Source organism: Ranitomeya imitator, chromosome 2 (assembly GCF_032444005.1).
Source record: "Ranitomeya imitator isolate aRanImi1 chromosome 2, aRanImi1.pri, whole genome shotgun sequence".
NCBI classification, from domain to species: domain Eukaryota; kingdom Metazoa; phylum Chordata; class Amphibia; order Anura; family Dendrobatidae; genus Ranitomeya; species Ranitomeya imitator.
Genome location: NC_091283.1, coordinates 279,676,567 through 279,696,480, shown reverse-complemented (window position 1 = coordinate 279,696,480; position 19,914 = coordinate 279,676,567). Strand labels below are relative to the sequence as shown.

General features: G+C 49.3%; 1 protein-coding gene across 2 annotated transcripts in view; it reads right to left on the bottom strand.

Moving 5' to 3' along the window:
• Positions 1-19,914, bottom strand: part of LOC138663137 (oocyte zinc finger protein XlCOF22-like) — a 41,757-nt gene that overhangs the window by 5,085 nt on the left and 16,758 nt on the right. The gene's annotated exons all lie outside the window — the stretch shown is intronic.

The window sequence follows — 19,914 nt, the reverse complement described above, 5'->3', positions numbered from 1 at the left end:
TTCTGTCCAGCTTGCTATTAACTTTTGCTGGAAGCTCTGAGAAGCAAAGAGGTGCACCGCCGTGCTGTTAGTTCGGCACGGTGGGTCTTTTTGCCCCTTTGCGTGGTTTTCGTTTTAGGGTTTTTTGTAGACTGCATAGTTCTCTTTGCTATCCTCGCTCTGTCTAGAATATCGGGCCTCACTTTGCTGAATCTATTTCATTCCTACGTTTGTCTTTTCATCTTGCTAACAGTCATTATATGTGGGGGGCTGCCTATTCCTTGGGGGTATTTCTCTGAGGTAAGTCAGGCTTGTATTTCTATCTGCAGGCTAGTCAGCTCCTCAGGCAGTGTCGAGTTGCATAGGTAGTGATAGGCGCAATCCACTGCTGCTTATAGTTGTGTGAGGATAGATCAGGTACTGCAGTCTACAGAGATTCCACGTCTCAGAGCTCGTCCTATTGTTTTTGGTTATTGCCAGATCTCTGTATGTGCGCTGATTACTGCACGCTGTGTGGCCTGATTGCCAGCCATAACAGTACAAGGAGCCACTCCAATGATTTCCAATAGAGGGAAAAAAGAAATCCTGACATTTTTTTTTCTTAGCTCTGTCTTCAGTCTTTTTTTTCCCCTAGACATTAGAGTGCTTCAGGACACAGCTGTGGACATGGATATTCAGGCTCTGTGCTCCTCAATGGATAATCTCGTTGTAAATGTACAAAAGATTCAAGATACTATTGATCAGAAATCGATGCTAGAACCAAGAATTCCGATTCCTGATTTGTTTTTTGGTGACAGAACTAAGTTCCTGAGCTTCAGAAATAATTGTAAGCTATTTTTGGCCTTGAAACCTCATTCTTCTGGTAATCCTATTCAACAGGTTTTGATTATTATTTCTTTTTTGCGCGGCGACCCACAGGACTGGGCGTTTTCTCTTGCACCAGGAGATTCTGCATTGAGTAATGTTGATGCATTTTTCCAGGCGCTGGGATTGCTTTACGATGAGCCTAATTCAGTGGATCAAGCTGAGAAAAATCTGCTGGCTTTATGCCAGGGTCAGGATGATGTAGAAGTATATTGTCAGAAATTTAGGAAATGGTCAGTACTCACTCTGTGGAATGAATCTGCACTAGCGGCTTTGTTCAGAAAGGGTCTCTCTGAAGCTCTTAAGGATGTAATGGTGGGATTTTCTATGCCTGCTGGTTTGAATGAGTCTATGTCCTTGGCCATTCAGATCGGTCGTCGCTTGCGCGAGCGTAAATCTGTGCACCATCTGGCGGTATTGTCTGAGAGTAAGCCTGAGCCTATGCAGTGCGACAGGACTATGACTAAAGTAGAACGGCACGAACACAGACGTCTGAACAGACTGTGTTTCTATTGTGGTGATTCTACTCATGCTATTTCTAATTGTCCTAAACGCACTAGGCGGTTCGATAGCTCTGCCGTTATTGGTACTGTACAGTCCAAATTCCTTTTGTCCATTACCTTAATGTGCTCTTTGTCATCATATTCTGTCATGGCGTTTGTGGATTCAGGCGCTGCCCTGAATCTGATGGATTTGGATTATGCTAAACGTTGTGGATTTTTCTTGGAGCCTTTGCGGTGTCCTATTCCGTTGAGAGGAATTGATGCTACACCTTTGGCCAAGAATAAGCCTCAGTACTGGGCCCAGCTGACCATGTGCATGGCTCCTGCACATCAGGAAGTTATTCGCTTTCTGGTACTGCATAATTTGCATGATGTGGTCGTGTTGGGGTTGCCATGGCTACAAACCCATAATCCAGTATTGGATTGGAACTCTATGTCGGTAACCAGCTGGGGTTGTCAGGGAGTACATGGTGATGTTCCATTTTTGTCTATTTCGTCATCCATTCCTTCTGACATCCCAGAGTTCTTGTCGGACTTTCAGGATGTATTTGAAGAGTCCAAGTCTGATGCCCTACCTCCGCATAGGAATTGTGATTGTGCTATCGATTTGATTCCTGGTAGTAAATTCCCTAAGGGTCGTTTATTTAATTTGTCCGTACCTGAACACACCGCTATGCGCAGTTATGTGAAGGAGTCCCTGGAGAAGGGACATATTCGCCCATCGTCGTCACCATTGGGAGCAGGGTTCTTTTTTGTAGCCAAGAAGGATGGTTCGCTAAGACCGTGTATTGATTACCGCCTTCTTAATAAGATCACTGTTAAGTTTCAGTATCCCTTGCCATTGATTTCTGACTTGTTTGCTCGGATTAAGGGGGCTAGTTGGTTTACTAAGATTGATCTTCGTGGTGCGTATAATCTGGTGAGAATCAGGCAGGGAGATGAATGGAAAACGGCATTTAATACGCCCGAGGGTCATTTTGAGTATCTGGTGATGCCGTTCGGACTTGCCAATGCTCCATCTGTTTTTCAGTCTTTTATGCATGACATTTTCCGTGAGTATCTGGATAAATTCTTGATTGTTTACTTGGATGACATTTTGATCTTCTCAGATGATTGGGAGTCTCATGTGAAGCAAGTCAGAATGGTTTTCCAGGTACTGCGTGCTAATTCCTTGTTCGTGAAGGGATCAAAGTGTCTCTTCGGTGTGCAGAAAGTTTCATTTTTGGGGTTCATCTTTTCCCCTTCTACTATCGAGATGGATCCGGTTAAGGTTCAGGCCATCCAGGATTGGACTCAGCCGACATCTCTAAAAAGTCTGCAGAAATTCCTGGGCTTTGCTAATTTTTATCGTCACTTCATCTGTAATTTTTCTAGCATTGCCAGACCATTGACCGATTTGACCAAGAAGGGTGCTGATTTGGTTAATTGGTCTTCTGCTGCCGTGGAAGCTTTTCAGGAGTTGAAGCGTCGTTTTTGCTGTGCCCCTGTGTTGTGTCAACCTGATGTTTCTCTTCCGTTCCAGGTCGAGGTTGATGCTTCTGAGATTGGTGCAGGGGCGGTTTTGTCACAGAGAGGTTCTGGTTGCTCAGTGTTCAAACCATGTGCTTTCTTTTCCAGGAAATTTTCTGCTGCTGAGCGTAATTATGATGTGGGCAACCGAGAGTTGCTGGCCATGAAGTGGGCATTCGAGGAGTGGCGTCATTGGCTTGAGGGTGCTAAGCATCGCGTGGTGGTTTTGACTGATCATAAGAACCTTACTTATCTTGAGTCTGCCAAGCGCTTGAATCCTAGACAGGCCCGTTGGTCGTTATTTTTTGCTCGTTTTGATTTTGTGATTTCATACCTTCCGGGCTCTAAAAATGTGAAGGCGGATGCTCTGTCTAGGAGTTTTGTGCCCGACTCTCCGGGGTTATCTGAGCCGGCGAGTATCCTCAAGGAAGGAGTCATTGTGTCTGCCATCTCCCCTGATTTGCGGAGAGTGTTGCAGAAATTTCAGGCTAATAAACCTGATCGTTGTCCGGCCGAGAAACTGTTCGTCCCTGATAGGTGGACTAGTAAAGTTATCTCTGAACTTCATTGTTCGGTGCTGGCCGGTCATCCAGGAATCTTTGGTACCAGGGAGTTGGTTGCTAGATCCTTCTGGTGGCCATCTCTGTCACGGGATGTGCGTGCTTTTGTGCAGTCCTGTGGAATTTGTGCTAGGGCTAAGCCCTGCTGTTCACGTGCCAGTGGGTTGCTTTTGCCCTTGCCGGTCCCGAAGAGGCCTTGGACACATATTTCGATGGATTTCATTTCTGACCTTCCCGTTTCTCAAAAAATGTCGGTCATTTGGGTGGTCTGTGATCGCTTTTCTAAAATGGTCCATCTGGTGCCCTTGGTTAAATTGCCTTCCTCCTCTGATTTGGTGCCTTTGTTCTTCCAGCATGTGGTTCGTTTACATGGCATTCCTGAGAATATTGTTTCTGACAGAGGTTCCCAGTTTGTCTCGAGGTTCTGGCGAGCCTTTTGTGGTAGGATGGGCATTGACCTATCTTTTTCCTCGGCCTTCCATCCTCAGACTAATGGCCAGACTGAACGAACCAATCAGACCTTGGAAACATATCTGAGATGTTTTGTTTCCGCTGACCAGGATGATTGGGTGTCATTTTTGCCGTTGGCTGAGTTCGCCCTTAATAATCGGGCCAGCTCGGCTACCTTGGTCTCTCCATTTTTCTGCAATTCTGGGTTCCATCCTCGTTTCTCTTCAGGACAGGTTGAGTCTTCGGACTGTCCTGGTGTGGATTCTGTGGTGGACAGGTTGCAGCAGATCTGGACTCAGGTAGTGGACAATTTGACCTTGTCCCAGGAGAAGGCTCAGCTTTTCGCTAATCGCAGACGCCGTGTGGGACCCCGACTTCGTGTTGGGGATCTGGTTTGGTTATCTTCTCGTCATATTCCTATGAAGGTTTCCTCTCCTAAATTTAAACCTCGTTTTATTGGTCCGTATAGGATTTCTGAGATTCTCAATCCGGTGTCTTTTCGTCTGACCCTCCCAGACTCCTTTTCCATACATAATGTATTCCATAGGTCGTTGTTGAGGAGATACGTGGCACCTATGGTTCCATCTGTGGAGCCTCCTGCCCCTGTTTTGGTGGAGGGGGAATTGGAGTATATTGTGGAGAAGATTTTGGATTCTCGTGTCTCTAGACGGAAACTCCAGTATCTGGTCAAATGGAAGGGTTATGCTCAGGAAGATAATTCCTGGGTTTTTGCCTCTGATGTCCATGCCCCAGATCTTGTTCGTGCCTTTCATGTGGCTCATCCTGGTCGGCCTGGGGGTTCTGGTGAGGGTTCGGTGACCCCTCCTCAAGGGGGGGGTACTGTTGTGAATTCTGTGGCTGAGTTCACTTCTGTGGTCACAAGTGGTATTGCAGTCTCTGGGCTTCCTCCCTCAGGTGTTTTGGTGAGCTCGTTGGCTGCCTTGCTATTTAGCTCCACCTGAGTCTGTCTTCCTTGCTCCTTGTCAATGTTCCAGTGTTGGATCTGAGCTACTGCATCTTTCCTTGGGCCTGCTGCTCTGCTAGATAAGTGCTTCTAGTTTGTTTTCTGTTTTTTCTGTCCAGCTTGCTATTAACTTTTGCTGGAAGCTCTGAGAAGCAAAGAGGTGCACCGCCGTGCTGTTAGTTCGGCACGGTGGGTCTTTTTGCCCCTTTGCGTGGTTTTCGTTTTAGGGTTTTTTGTAGACTGCATAGTTCTCTTTGCTATCCTCGCTCTGTCTAGAATATCGGGCCTCACTTTGCTGAATCTATTTCATTCCTACGTTTGTCTTTTCATCTTGCTAACAGTCATTATATGTGGGGGGCTGCCTATTCCTTGGGGGTATTTCTCTGAGGTAAGTCAGGCTTGTATTTCTATCTGCAGGCTAGTCAGCTCCTCAGGCAGTGTCGAGTTGCATAGGTAGTGATAGGCGCAATCCACTGCTGCTTATAGTTGTGTGAGGATAGATCAGGTACTGCAGTCTACAGAGATTCCACGTCTCAGAGCTCGTCCTATTGTTTTTGGTTATTGCCAGATCTCTGTATGTGCGCTGATTACTGCACGCTGTGTGGCCTGATTGCCAGCCATAACAGTCAAAGCAATAAGACGCTGTATTACGTGCTGATGGCTAAGTCGGGCGCTAGATAGCAATCCTACATTCGCGACCAGTCAACAACACTAGGAATGGGAATGATTAGGAGCTTTCATCCATCGACATCCATCCATCAACACACACACATTATCAAGTCTATACTAGCGCATGGCTGTGCGGTCATGTGCAGCTTATATAGTTGCAGCACGTTCAGGACCTTCCAATAAAGGACCAATGGGAAGCTGCTACTGAAGTTTTGCCCTTTCAGGACCTTCCTGGAGGACCAATGGGATGTGCTGCAGTACCTGAGCATGTGACCCTCGATCTCCAACGGGAGATCTTGCCCTGGGCATGCTCAGAAAGAGAAAAGCAGGACTTAGCCCCAAAAGCATCTGCTCGCCGCTGCCCAACACTGACTTCAATGGCAGAAGCAGGAAAAGCAGCAGTAACTCTTTGTACAGAGTGAGACTGAGCAAGACGCTGGGACCGACGTCTCCGCTGAGCAGACTCCACTGCGGCTGGAGAAGAATGGGAGACCGCAGTGGAGATGGCTCAAGATTCCCCTTGTGCAGAAGTGGGAACTCGAAACCTAACATTACCCCCCCTCCTAGGGCCCTCCCCTCCTTGGACCTCGCTACGCTCGAAGGTAGCAATGAGCTGTGGGGCCCGAATGTTTTCAGCAGGCTCCCAGGACCTGTCCTCTGGGCCATAACCCTTCCAATCCACCAGATAGAACTTTTTGCCACGTACCACCTTGCACCCCAAAATAGCGTTCACCTCGTAATCGTCTGTAGACGAACGCGATGTCCCGGCAGATGACTCGGAAAACCGGGACATGTATACGGGTTTCAAGAGTGACACATGAAAGGTGTCGGTGATACCCAAGCGTGGAGGAAGGACCAGACGGTAGACCACAGGGTTAACCTGTTCAAGGACCTTGAAGGGACCCAAGTAGCGAGGTGCAAACTTAGTGGACTCAACACGCAGCCTGATGTTACGGGCGGAGAGCCACATTAAGTTGCCAGGACAGGAGCAAAGGTCGGAGCGGGGCGCCGATGAGCATCGGCGGAGGACCTCATTCTCTCATTGGAGGCCCGAATGGCATCCTGAGTGCGGTCCCAAATCTCCCGTGCCTCCACAGCCCAGTCTGCCACCCTGGAGTCAGCGGAAGACACAGGCATGGGCACAGGGACACGCGGATGCTGGCCGTAATTTAGGAGGAATGGAGTCTGACCGGTGGAGTCGGCTACGGCGTTGTTAAGCGCAAACTCTGCCCACGGTAGCAAGGATGCCCAGTCATCCTGCCTGGCAGAAACAAAATGTCGTAAATATGTGACCAAAGTCTGGTTGGCCCTCTCTACCAACCCATTTGTCTCGGGATGATATGCCGAAGAGAGATTCAACTCAATACTGAGTAGACGACAAAGCTCTCTCCAGAATCGAGACGCAAACTGGGGACCCCGGTCACTAACAATTTTGTCTGGCATACCGTGTAGGCGAAAGATATGTTTGATGAACAAGACAGCCAAAGCCCGTGCAGAAGGTAGCCGTGGAAAAGGCACCAAGTGCACCATTTTGGAAAAATGGTCGGTGATCACCCAGATAATGGTGCAGTTACGAGACTTGGGTAAGCCCACCACAAAGTCCATCCCGACCATCTCCCAGGGCCTGTCCGCCACCGGCAGAGGGTAAAGCAAACCAGCTGGCCGTTGCCGAGGGGACTTGTTCTTGGCGCAAGAGACACATGCCCGAACATATTCTGCGACATCACGTGCCATATGCGCCCACCAGTATGTCCTCGCCAGTAACTCAGACGTCCTTTTGGAACCAAAATGTCCACCCACCCTGGACGAGAGTGAACCTCTGGTCGCACACTGGATGGTACAAAAGTCTTGCCCGGAGGCACAGACTCTAGCGAAACTGGGGCCACAGTTCTCAAGCTCTCGGTGGGGACAATAAGCCGAGGCTCCTCTTCCTCCTCTGCAGATGACACAACGGAGCGAGAGAGAGCGTCGGCCCGAATGTTTCTCTCCCCAGAAAGAAAATGGAGGGTGAAATGAAATCGGGAGAAGAATGAGGACCATCTGGCCTGGTGAGAATTCAACCGCTGGGCTGTCTGCAGGTACACCAAATTTTTATGGTCTGTGAAGACTTGGAAGGGAAAACGGGCTCCCTCCAAGAGATGTCTCCACTCCAAGAAAGCCAACTTCATGGCTAGCAACTCCCTGTCCCCGATGGAATAATTCCTCTCTGCTGGTGAGAAGGTCTTAGAAAAGAAGAAGCAAGGATGCTTCCGACCTTGAGCATCCTTTTGGAAGAGGACCGCTCCAGCACCAACAGAAGAGGCATCCACCTCCATAATAAATGGCTTATCAACATCGGGGCGATGTAGGATGGGAGCGCTAGCGAAGTGTGACTTTATGGAGTTAAAGGCCTTGGAGACCTCCTCAGACCACAATTTGGGATTTGCCCCCTTCTTGGTAAGGGCAACCAAGGGAGCTAAAAAAGTTGAGAAGTGTGGAATGAACTGGCGATAATAATTAATGAACCCCATAAAGCGCTGCACCGCTTTAAGAGAATGGGGTTCCTGCCAGTCCATCACAGCCTGTAGTTTGGCAGGATCCATAGCCAATCCCTGGGCAGAGATGATATAGCCCAGGAAAGGTAAGGACTCCTGCTCGAACACACACTTCTCCAACTTGGCATAGAGGGAGTTTGCCCGTAGGAGGTCGAAGACTTTGCAAACATCTCTCCGGTGGGAGTCAATATCTGGAGAGTGGATGAGAATATCATCCAGATAGACTATGACCGAGGTGGAAAGCATATCCCGGAAGATGTCGTTCACAAAGTCTTGGAAAACGGCTAGGGCATTACAGAGCCCGAAGGGCATCACCAGATATTCATAGTGCCCATCCCTGGTGTTAAAAGCAGTCTTCCATTCATCCCCCTCACGGATGCGAATCAGGTTGTAAGCACCCCGCAGATCTAATTTAGTAAATACCCTTGGCTCCCCGAAGCCTATCGAATAGCTCAGATATCAAGGGCAAAGGATACTTATTCTTAACGGTGATGGCGTTAAGACCCCTGTAGTCTATGCATGGACGCAATTCCCCATTCTTCTTCTGCACGAAGAAGAACCCTGCCCCAGCAGGTGACACTGACTTCCTAATGAATCCTCTTGCCAGATTTTCCTGGATGTACTGTGACATTGCCTCCGTCTCCGGGAGAGATAACGGATAGACTCGACCCCGGGGAGGCTCAGCCCCAGGCAAGAGATCAATAGGACAGTCATAGGGGCGATGGGGCGGAAGGGTCTCCGCTGCCTTTTTGGTGAACAAGTCTGCATAAGACCAATACTGCTTGGGGAGAGAGGATAGATCTGCGGGTACCTCTGTAGTAGCAACCTGAACGCACTCCCTCTGACACCTACCCCCACAAGATTCGCCCCATCCCAGAATTCTGCCTGAGGACCACTCGATATGGGGAGAGTGGTACCGTAGCCAAGGCATTCCCAACCGGACCTCATCAATTCCCTCAGGAATGACGAGCAGAGATATAATCTCCTGATGAGATGGCGACATGGACAGAGTGAAAGGGATGGTCTGGTGTGTTATCTGTGAGGGCAGTGTCGACCCATTCACCACTCGTACCGTTACTGGTTGAGCTAGCATAACCAGGGGTATTGCGTGACGTTGGGCGAAGGAAGAAGACATAAAATTGCCCTCCGCCCCAGAATCCACGCAGAGCTCTACCGAGAGGGAGAATGAGCCTATAATAATTGTCCCCTTAAAGGACAATTTGGAGGCAAACGTCGCCGTGTCTAGTGTACCTCCACCTACTACCACTAGACGCTGACGTTTCCTCGACCGCTGAGGACACTGTTGTGAATTCTGTTGTCGGGCTCCCTTCTGTGGTCATGAATGGTGCTTCGGCTGGTTCTGTCCATGGACTTCCTCTGGTGGGTGTTTCTGAGTTTCCTTCCTCAGGTGACGAGGTTAATTCGTTGGCTGGCTGCTCTATTTAACTCCACTTGGATCTTTGCTCCATGCCACCTGTCAATGTTCCAGTATTGGTCTAGTTCACTCCTGGATCGTTCTTGTGACCTGTCTTCCCAGCAGAAGCTAAGTTCCAGCTTGTATTTCTTTGGTTTGCTATTTTTCTGTCCAGCTCGCTATTTTTATTGTTGTCTTGCTTGCTGGAAGCTCTGGGACGCAGAGGGAGCGCCTCCGCACCGTGAGTCAGTGCGGAGGGTCTTTTTGCGCCCTCTGCGTGGTCTTTTTGTAGGTTTTTGTGCTGACCGCAAAGTAACCTTTCCTATCCTCAGTCTGTTCAGTAAGTCGGGCCTCACTTTGCTAAATCTATTTCATCTCTGTGTTTGTATTTTCATCTTTACTCACAGTCATTATATGTGGGGGGCTGCCTTTTCCTTTGGGGAATTTCTCTGAGGCAAGGTAGGCTTTATTTTTCTATCTTCAGGGCTAGCTAGTTCCTTAGGCTGTGCCGAGTTGCATAGGGAGCGTTAGGCGCAATCCACGGCTATTTCTAGTGTGTTTGATAGGATTAGGGATTGCGGTCAGCAGAGTTCCCACGTCCCAGAGCTCGTCCTTATTATCAGTAACTATCAGGTCATTCCGTGTGCTCTTAACCACCAGGTCCATTATTGTCCTGACCACCAGGTCATAACAGGACACCTGGTGGCTAGATGCCCTGACTGCTGGCAAACATGACAAACCTTGAGTGCACAAGCGGTCCGGGACTTAGATCCCGCTTGTGGCACCTCCATGGCCTCATGTGACTCAGGAACCAGGACCGGAGATTCCAGAGGTTTGGCGAAGGTAGGAGCCAGCCGAAACCTCTGCCTACACTGGGCTCGCTCTAACCTCCTCTCGTTAAAACGGAGGTCAATTCGAGTAGAGACAGTTATTAACTCCTCCAGTGTGGCAGGAATCTCCCTAGTGGCCAGAGCGTCCTTAACGTGATCAGCCAGGCCCCTCCAAAATATGGGGATAAGGGCTTTATCCGACCACTCCAGCTCAGAAGCTAAAGTGCGAAATTGGACGGCAAAATGACTGACCAAGGACTCACCCTGAGTTAATGCCAGCAGTTGGAGCACAGTATCATGGGTGACTTGAGGTCCTAAAAAGACCTGTTTCAGAGTGCTCAGGAACAGTGGAGCACTCTGCACCACATGATCGCCACGCTCCCACAGCGGCGTAGCCCATTCCAACGCCCTGTCCGACAAGAGAGACACTATAAATCCCACCTTAGCCCGCTCTGTGGGAAAACGTGCAGCCAGGAGCTCGAGGTGAATAGAGCACTGACTCACGAATCCCCTACAAAATTTGCTATCACCAGAAAATTTTTCTGGCAGCGGGAGGCGAGATAATGTCGGAACAAGGGTGGCAATGGACAAGGTTGCTGCAGCCACGCTAGCAGCCTGCACAGCAACTGCGGTAACATCCACAGCTGAGGTTGAGCTCTCGAGAGCCGCCAACCTACCCTCCAGCTGCTTGATATACCGCAAGGATTGCTGTTTGTCCGTCATTACTAGCCAGACCCTGGCGCTAGTATAATGTTAGGGCTAGCGGAACGCACCAAATAATAAGACAGAGAGTATGGTGCGTTCGCAGCCCGGGGTCCACCGTGCAGAGATGGAACCTGCTGCCAAGCAATGACGGACTATATGGCGGTACAAAGTAAATACACACACGGGTTAACCTCACCCTGTGTGAAGGAAGCGAACCCTGTTGCGTCACAGGGCCGCGGTACCGCACCAAGAGCGCAAGCAAGGAGACTCAGAACTCAATCCCAAGGCACAGGATTTGAGTACATAGACCTCATGCGCTCGACACCACTACTGGGGTGTCAGAGTGACAGCATTAGAAGCACGAGAGTGCATGCAGTGCCGCACTGGCGAACGCCACTAACCACCCAGGCTTGGGTCAGGAAAGCGCTATGAAAGCACATGGCGCCGCACTGGCGGTCAAAGCAATAAGACGCTGTATTGTGTGTTTACGTGCTGATGGCTAAGTCGGGCGCTAGATAGCAATCCTACATTCGCGACCAGTCAACAACACTAGGAATGGGAATGATTAGGAGCTTTCATCCATCGACATCCATCCATCAACACACACACATTATCAAGTCTATACTAGCGCATGGCCGTGCGGTCATGCGCAGCTTATATAGTTGCAGCACGTTCAGGACCTTCCAATAAAGGACCAATGGGAAGCTGCTACCGAAGTTTTGCCCTTTCAGGACCTTCCTGGAGGACCAATGGGATGTGCTGCAGTACCTGAGCATGTGACCCTTGATCTCCAACGGGAGATCTTGCCCCGGGCATGCTCAGAAAGAGAAAAGCAGGACTTAGCCCCAAAAGCATCTGCTCGCCGCTGCCCAACACTGACTTCAGTGGCAGAAGCAGGAAAAGCAGCAGTAACTCTTTGTACAGAGTTGTTATGAAGGCAATCCAGTAACACAGTGTGCAGTAATCAGAGCACATACAGTGATCTGACAATAACCCAAAAACAATAGAACGAGCTCTGAGACGTGGAATCTCTGTAGACCGCAATACCTGAACCTATCCTAAACACAACTAAAGGCAGCTGTGGATTGCGCCTGACACTACCTATGCAACTCGGCACAGCCTGAGGAACTGACTAGCTTGAAGATAGAAATACAAGCCTGACTTGCCTCAGAGAAATACCCCAAAGGAAAAGGCAGCCCCCCACATATAATGACTGTTAGCAAGATGAAAAGACAAAACGTAGGGATGAAATAGATTCAGCAAAGTGAGGCCCGATATTCTAGATAGAGCGAGGATAGCAAAGAGAACTTTGCAGTCTACAAAAAACCCTAAAGCAAAAAAACACGCAAAGGGGGCAAAAAGACCCACCGTGCCGAACTAACGGCACGGCGGTACACCCTTTGCGTCTCAGAGCTTCCAGCAAAAACGAATAGACAAGCTGGACAGAAAAAACAGCAACAAAAGCAAAGAAGCACTTATCTAAGCAGAGCAGCAGGCCACAGGAAAGATCCAGAAGCTCAGATCCAACACTGGAACATAGACAAGGAGCAAGGAAGACAGAATCAGGTGGAGTTAAATAACAAGGAAGCCAACGAGCTCACCAGAACACCTGAGGGAGGAAGCCCAGAAGCTGCAGTACCACTTGTGACCACAGGAGTGAATTCAGCCACAGAATTCACAACACAGAGTGACACTGAGCAAGATGCTGGGACCGACGTCTCCGCTGAGCAGACTCCACTGCGGCTGGAGAAGAATGGGAGACCGCAGTGGAGATGGCTCGAGATTCCCCTTGTGCAGAAGCAGGAACTCGACACCTAACAGATGGCGTACTTTGACCGGCAGCTCCGAGTAGGTTTTTAGAAACTGCTGAACCCCGAGGTTAAGCACATAGGCCAGGCATGGTACGTGTGCGAGCTCTCCTCGTCTCACAGCCACCACCAGGTTCCGACCATTGTCACACATGGTCATGCCGGGCTGTAGGTTCAACGGTGTTGGCCACAGATCTGCCTGCTCTTTCAGAGATATACACAACTCTTCAGCATTGTGCTGTTTGTCACCTAAGCATATTAGCTTCAGCACAGCCTGTTGCTGCTTGGCTGAGGCAGTGCTGCAGTTCTTCCAGCTTGTGACTGATGTGGTCATTTCGGAGATGGAGCATGAAGAGGATGAGGTGCAGGAGTTGTAGACTGTGGGAGCAACCCTGATTGACCTAGGGCCCGCAATCCTCGGCGTCAGGAGGACGTGTTCCATCCCAAGGTCCAACTGGGTCCCGACTTCCACTATGTTAACCCAGTGTGCCCTCAGCAAGATGTACCGTCCTTGCCCACAAGAACTTGCCCACATGTCTGTGGTTAGGTGGACTTTCCCAGTAACTGCATTATTGAGGGCGTGGCTAATGTTGTGGGACATGTGCTTGTGTAATGAGGGGACGGCAGACCATAAAAAATAGTGGTGGCTGGGGACCGAGTACCGAGGGACGGCCGCCGCCATCAGGTTGCGGAATGCTTCTGTCTCCACGAGCCTAAAAGGTAACATTTTGAGCACAAGCAGTTGCAAAATGTGGGAATTTAGTAGTGTGGCCTGTGGAGCGTCAGCTGCGTATTTGCGCTTGCTTTCCAATGACTGGGGTATGGACAGCTGAACTCTGCGCTGGGACAAGGACGTGCTTGCTGATGGTGCTAGTTGAGTGTGTGCAATGACAGGTGCAGGGCAGGAGGCATCTTCGCATGCACCATGGACAGGGGATTGGCTTGCACGCATAACAGCAGAAGAAGCAGTGCTGTCACCCGCAGACACTGTTCCTGAACCATGGGGTTCGGCCCACAAAGTCGAAACCCTGATAGAAGTAGGGCCAGCAATCCTCCGTGTCGGTGCCTGATCATGCTGGTGGGGGTCAGGCTGGTAGTTTTGCTACCCCTGCTGATGCTGGCCTGGCAGGTGGTGCAAATGGCCTTTTTGGGGTTATTGGCAGAGTCTTTAACCCCTTAGTGACAGAGCCAATTTGGTACTTAATGACCAGGCCAATTTTTGCAATTCTGACCACTGTCACTTTATGAGGTTATAACTCTGGAACGCTTCAACGGATCCCGCTGATTCTGAGATTGTTTTTTCGTGACATATTGTACTTCATGTTAGTGGTAACATTTCTTCGATATTACTTTTTCAATGTAGAATTGGCTGGAATTGAGATCGGACGCCATGTCGCGTTTGGAGAGACCCTGATGTGCCTAAACAGTAGAAATCCCCCACAAGTGACCCCATTTTGGAAACTAGACCCCCCATGGAACTAATCTAGATGTGTGGTGAGAACCTTGAATGCCCAAGTGCTTCACAGAAGTTTATAATGCAGAGCCGTGAAAATAAAAAATATTTTTTTTTTCCACAAAAAAGATTTTTTAGCCCCCAAGTTTTTATTTTCACAAGGGTAACAAGAGAAATTGGACCCCAAAAGTTGTTGTCCAATTTGTCCTGAGTATGCTGGTACCCCATATGTGGGGGTAAACCACTGTTTGGGCGCACGGCAGAGCTCGGAAGGAAGGAGCGCCGTTTTGGAATGCAGACTTTGATAGAATGGTCTGCGGGTATTATGTTGCGTTTGCAGAGCCCCTGATGTACCTAACCAGTAGAAACCCTCCACAAGTGACCCCATTTTGGAAACTAGACCCCCCAAGGAACTTATCTAGATGTGTGGTGAGAACTTTGAATGCCCAAGTGCTTCACAGAAGTTTAGAATGCAGAGTCGTGAAAATAAAAAATATTATTTTTTTTTTCACAAAAAAGATTTTGTAGCCCCCAAGTTTTTATTTTCACAAGGGTAACAAGAGAAATTGAACCCCAGAAGTTGTTGTCCAATTTATCCCGAGTACGCTGATGCCCCATATGTGGGGGTAACCCACTGTTTGGGCGCACGGCAGAGCTCAGAAGGGAGGGAGCACCATTTGACTTTTTGAGCGCAAAATTGGCTGTCGTGTTTGGAGACCCCCTGATGTACCTAAACAGTGGAAACCCCCCAATTCTAGCTCCAACCCTAACCCCAACACACCCCTAACCCTAATCCCAACCTGATCCATAATCCTAATCACTAACCCTAACCATAATCACAACCCTTACCCCAAAACAACCCTAATGTCAACCCTAACCATAACCTTAATCAAAACCCTAAATCCAACACACCCCTAATCCTAATCTCAACCCTAACCTCAAACCTAACCCTAATCCCAATACACCCCTAATCACAACCCTAACCTTAACCCTAATCCCAGCTCTAACCCTAACTTTAGCCCCAACCCTAGCCCTAACTTTAGCCCCAACCCTAACCCTAAGGCTACTTTCACACTTGCATCGTTTGGCATTCCGTCACAATCCGTCGTTTTGGACAAGAAACGGATCCTGCTAATGTGCCCGCAGGATGCGTTTTTTGTCCATAGACTTGTATTGCCGACGGATCGTGACGGATGGCCACACGTCGCGTCCGTCGTGCACTGGATCAGTTGTGTTTTGGCGGAGCGTCGGCACAAAAAAACGTTCAATTAAACATTTTTTTGTACGTCCCATCCGCCATTTCTGACCGCGCATGCGTGGCCGTAACTCCGCCCCCTCCTCCCCAGGACATAGATTGGGCAGCGGATGCGTTGAAAAACTACAGCTGCTGCCCACGTTGTGCACAATTTTCACAACGTGCGTCGGTATGTCGGGCCGACGCATTGCGACGGCCCCGTACCGACGTAAGTGTGAAAGAAGCCTAACCCTAAATTTAGCCCCAACCCTAACCCTAAATTTAGCCCCAACCCTAACCCTAAATTTAGCCCCAACCCTAGCCCTAACCCTAGCCCTAACCCTACCCCTAACCCTAATTTTAGCCCCAACTGCTGTTCTCCTGCCGGCCGGCAGATGGAGACAGATGGCGGGCGCACTGGGCATGCGTCCGCCATGTTCTTCTGCCGACGGCCAGGAGGAGCAGCAAGAGGATCCAGGGACCTAGGTGAGTATGCTAGGGTCCCCGAATCCCCCTATTTCTCTGTCCTCTGATGTGCGATCACATCAGAGGACAGAGAATTACACTTTACTTTTTTTTTTTTTTGCGGTCGCCGGTAAACAGTTAATTACCGGCGATCGCAAAACAGGGGTCGGTAATACCGACCCCGATCATGCTCTTTGGGGTCTCGGCTACCCCCGGCAGCCGAGACCCCAAAGGGTCTCCCGATGCCGGCCGGCGGGCGCACTGCGTATGCGCCCGCCATTTTGAAGATGGCGGCGCCCACCGGGAGACACGAGGAGCATCGGGGGAGCTAGGTGAGTATTGGGGGGCCACCTGGGACCCCTTTTCTCTGTCCTCCGATGTGCGATCACATCGGAGGACAGAGAAATTAAAAAGATCGCTTTTTTTTTTTTTTTGCGATCGCCGGTAAACGGTTAATTACCGGTGATCGCAAATGCGGGGTGGGTTAAAACCCCCCCGAATCATGTTCTCTGGGGTCTCGGCTACCCTCGGCAGCCGAGACCCCGGAGAAAATCGGCCTCTGGGGGGTGCTATGGACTTTTTCCACAGCGCCGTTAATTAACGGCGCTGTGGTTTAAGTACCCTTAGCGGCCGCCGTTAAAAGGCGTATCGGCGGTCGCTAAGGGGTTAAACAACCAGACTAGGGAAGACCTAACAGTTGGACTGGCAACTTCCGTCGCATTGGTGTTATGGGGAACAGTTGTCCGCCTTGTCTGCGGCCACCACACTGCTTCTTCCTGCATGTTGGGGTGCTACATCTCCCTCCCTCTGTGTGCTGCTGTCCTCACTCTACATGTCCTCCTGCCTGCTTGGGTCAGTTACTATATCATCCACCACCTCGTCTTTCACTTCCGCACCCTGGTCCTCCTCCTGACTTTCTGGCAATTGTGTATCATCATCGTTCACCTCTGGTGACACTTTCCCACCATCGCCTTCATGTGACCGTGGCTGCTCAAATATTTGGGCATTGCTACATGCGATCTCCTCTTGCCCCGATTCAAGTGGACTGGGAGAGAGGCCCGAATCTATAAATGGAAAAGTGAACAGCTCTTCGGAGTGTCCAAGTGTGGGATCAGTTGTCTCCAGGCACTCAACAGGGTGTGAGGAAGGAGGATCAGGGTGAGGAATATGCGGTCCAGACTCACGGCTAGAGTCTTGACCATGTGGAAGACAGGCTGGTGGTGGCACAGTGACTGGATGCATTATCTGCTATCCAACCAATAACCATTTAACACTGCTCTGGGTTCAATAGTGGTGTGCTGCGCTCCCCTAGTAATTCGGACAGGAAGGTCGGATGAGAAGATGTGGGTGTTTCTTGTGGCACAATTTCAGCTTGCTCACGGCCTCTGCATGCACCATCACATCCAGTTTGCCATCCCTTGCCACGCGCCGTGCCCATTTTGAATGGAGGACAATATTTTCCACGTTCACTACAAATGGCTGAATTTGGAACGAACTTATATGTGATCCGTGTGACAGAGAAGCCACAGTTTGAAATAGCTGGCCTGTAAAAAAATTATTCCTGGCTCCCAGTACCTGAGGCTAGGTCTACAAATATCTGTAATACCAGCAGACAGAAATGGAATGGACCCTCTTGCAATATGCACTGCAGTCTGGCACATACACTGCCTGCGTAGCGCTGATATCTATGCAGCTTTATTAGTCCTCAGTCAGAAGGATTGTTAGTTGAGATGGATATGTGTATTAGATATGGTACACCAACACGAAGTTAGAACCAAGCAAGTCTCTCCCTAGCTCAGCGGCAATTCTCCCCACACTGCCTGATTCTGGAGCAGACTGTGAGGAGCATGGTGGCGTCAGGTCTGATATCGACCTGATGACGCTGTGTGTCCAGCCAATCACTGTAATTCCACAACCAACATGGCTGCAGCATTACAGTGTGTGGCAGACAATCCCTGCATGTTCATTAACTGTCTAAAGAGAGCCAAACATGCAGGGCGGGGACCCGAACTCCCACCGAGTGTTTTAACTAATTCATTGTCCCCTGGATTGTTTATTCTGAAGATTCTGGAAGATGGGAGCATAAAGTCAGTGGAGGAATGTGGGCCACAAGTAAGTGTGATGCACCCCACACACAGCAGCACTCTGGGACTGAGACATATTTTGTCTGTAGGGTGCCAGAGTGAGCAGAAGCAGCAGCTCGGCCACGACTACCTCGCTCAGTCACCTTACACAAGCAAGGTACATGTGTGAGCTTGCTAGGTTGTAGGGTCTGCGGCGAGAGCCACAGATCTGCCTGGTCTCTTATTCCTTTCAATAACTCTGCAGCGGTGCGCGGATTGTCTCCTAGACAAATTAGCTTCAGCAGAGTCTGTTTCCACTTTGCTAAAGCAGTGCTGCAGATCTTCCAGCTTCCGGCTGATGTGGACAACGTGCTCTGAGATAGCAATTTAAAGAAGGTAGATGAGCAGTAGGGGCTGCAGGAACTGGAGTAGGAAGTAGGAAACCCTGATAGAAGTAGGGTCAGCAATTCTCCGTGTCGTTAGCACATGTGCCATGCCAGGGTTGGACTCGGGCCCAGCCTCCACAATATTCACTCAGTGTGTGGTTAGGGAAATGTAGCATCCCTTAGCACAAGTGATTGTCCACTTAACATCCAACATGTGGACAATTACAGTAACCACGTTGGTAAGGGCACACGTGATAATAGTGGACACGTACTGGTAGAAGATGGGGACGCCACATCGGGACAAATAGTGGTGGCTGGGGACCGAGTAGCGAAGGACCAAATGTGTACACCTGTAGCAGACCCTTTTTTTTATTATTTTTATTTCAAACAAACAAAATTTCACCCAAAGCAGGTTATACAGTATGTATGCCAAGAAGTAAATTTTTGGAGCAAACATTTAAAGAATTGCATCAGTCCAAGTGTTTTTTTTTAAATTTTAAAACACCGTAATATTACACAAAGCACGTTAAACTGTATGGATGACTAATTGAATCCAGAAATATTTTTAATATTTTATACTTCTACACTCATAAAGGCTTTGCAAAAAGTTCAAAGCAAGGAAAACATTATAAGGAAGGTCATCCATAGAGCCTTGAAAGGTTAACAACTGGCGGGCCTCATTCAAATATTTTTAAGATGTATTTGATGTACTCCTACACTCAAAGACTTTACAGAACTTGCAAAGACAGGAAAAAATGCAATAATCCTCTTCAGGTGTGAGATTCTTCTTCTCATTCCTCAGGAGGTTTGAGGGACTGTTCCAACCCTGATTGTTCACATGGGATGCATTTTGATAGCACTGGGCAGCCCGCCTGATCTAATAGAAGGGTGTAATGACTAGGCTGTTAACCTGGATGCTGTGCATTGCCACAGTGTGAACAGCGCCACATACAAGTCTTTAATGTGCATACAGAAACGGGTGACAGAACTCTTTATCACCTGCACCATCGCCTGCTCCAGCATAGGAGATGGAGAACCCCAAGGACAGTACGATCTCTCGGGAGTGGCCTCGAGGAGCTTCTCCCAGGCACATTCATTCCTCATGAAGGATTCATCCTGCTCCCTTCCTTCTGGGATTACACGCACCGCATACCAGCGATGTTGCCCCTCTATTTTGAGGAACGTGACAACTGGTTCCAGGAATCAGCTATTACAGCCTTCAAGGCAAGTGTTCCACCTCTACAGCCCACTGGTTGAATGAGATGTGATGAAGGGTCCTAATCTCTTCTATTGACTCCCATCTTTACTGACAGTTGAACGCAGCAACCTCACCCAAGATGCCAACTGGTGGTACCTTGTGGCTAGTGGGCCCGACAGCATTTCTCTAGCCGTGGTCCTGGCTTGCCTCCTTGCCTATTCTGACTACCCTAGGTCCAGCACCACTGCCTTGATCCTGACTCTCCTAACTGCAGTCCGCAAGACCCCAGCAGTAAAGGCTGCAGCTTGGGTTATTCCTTCATGGTT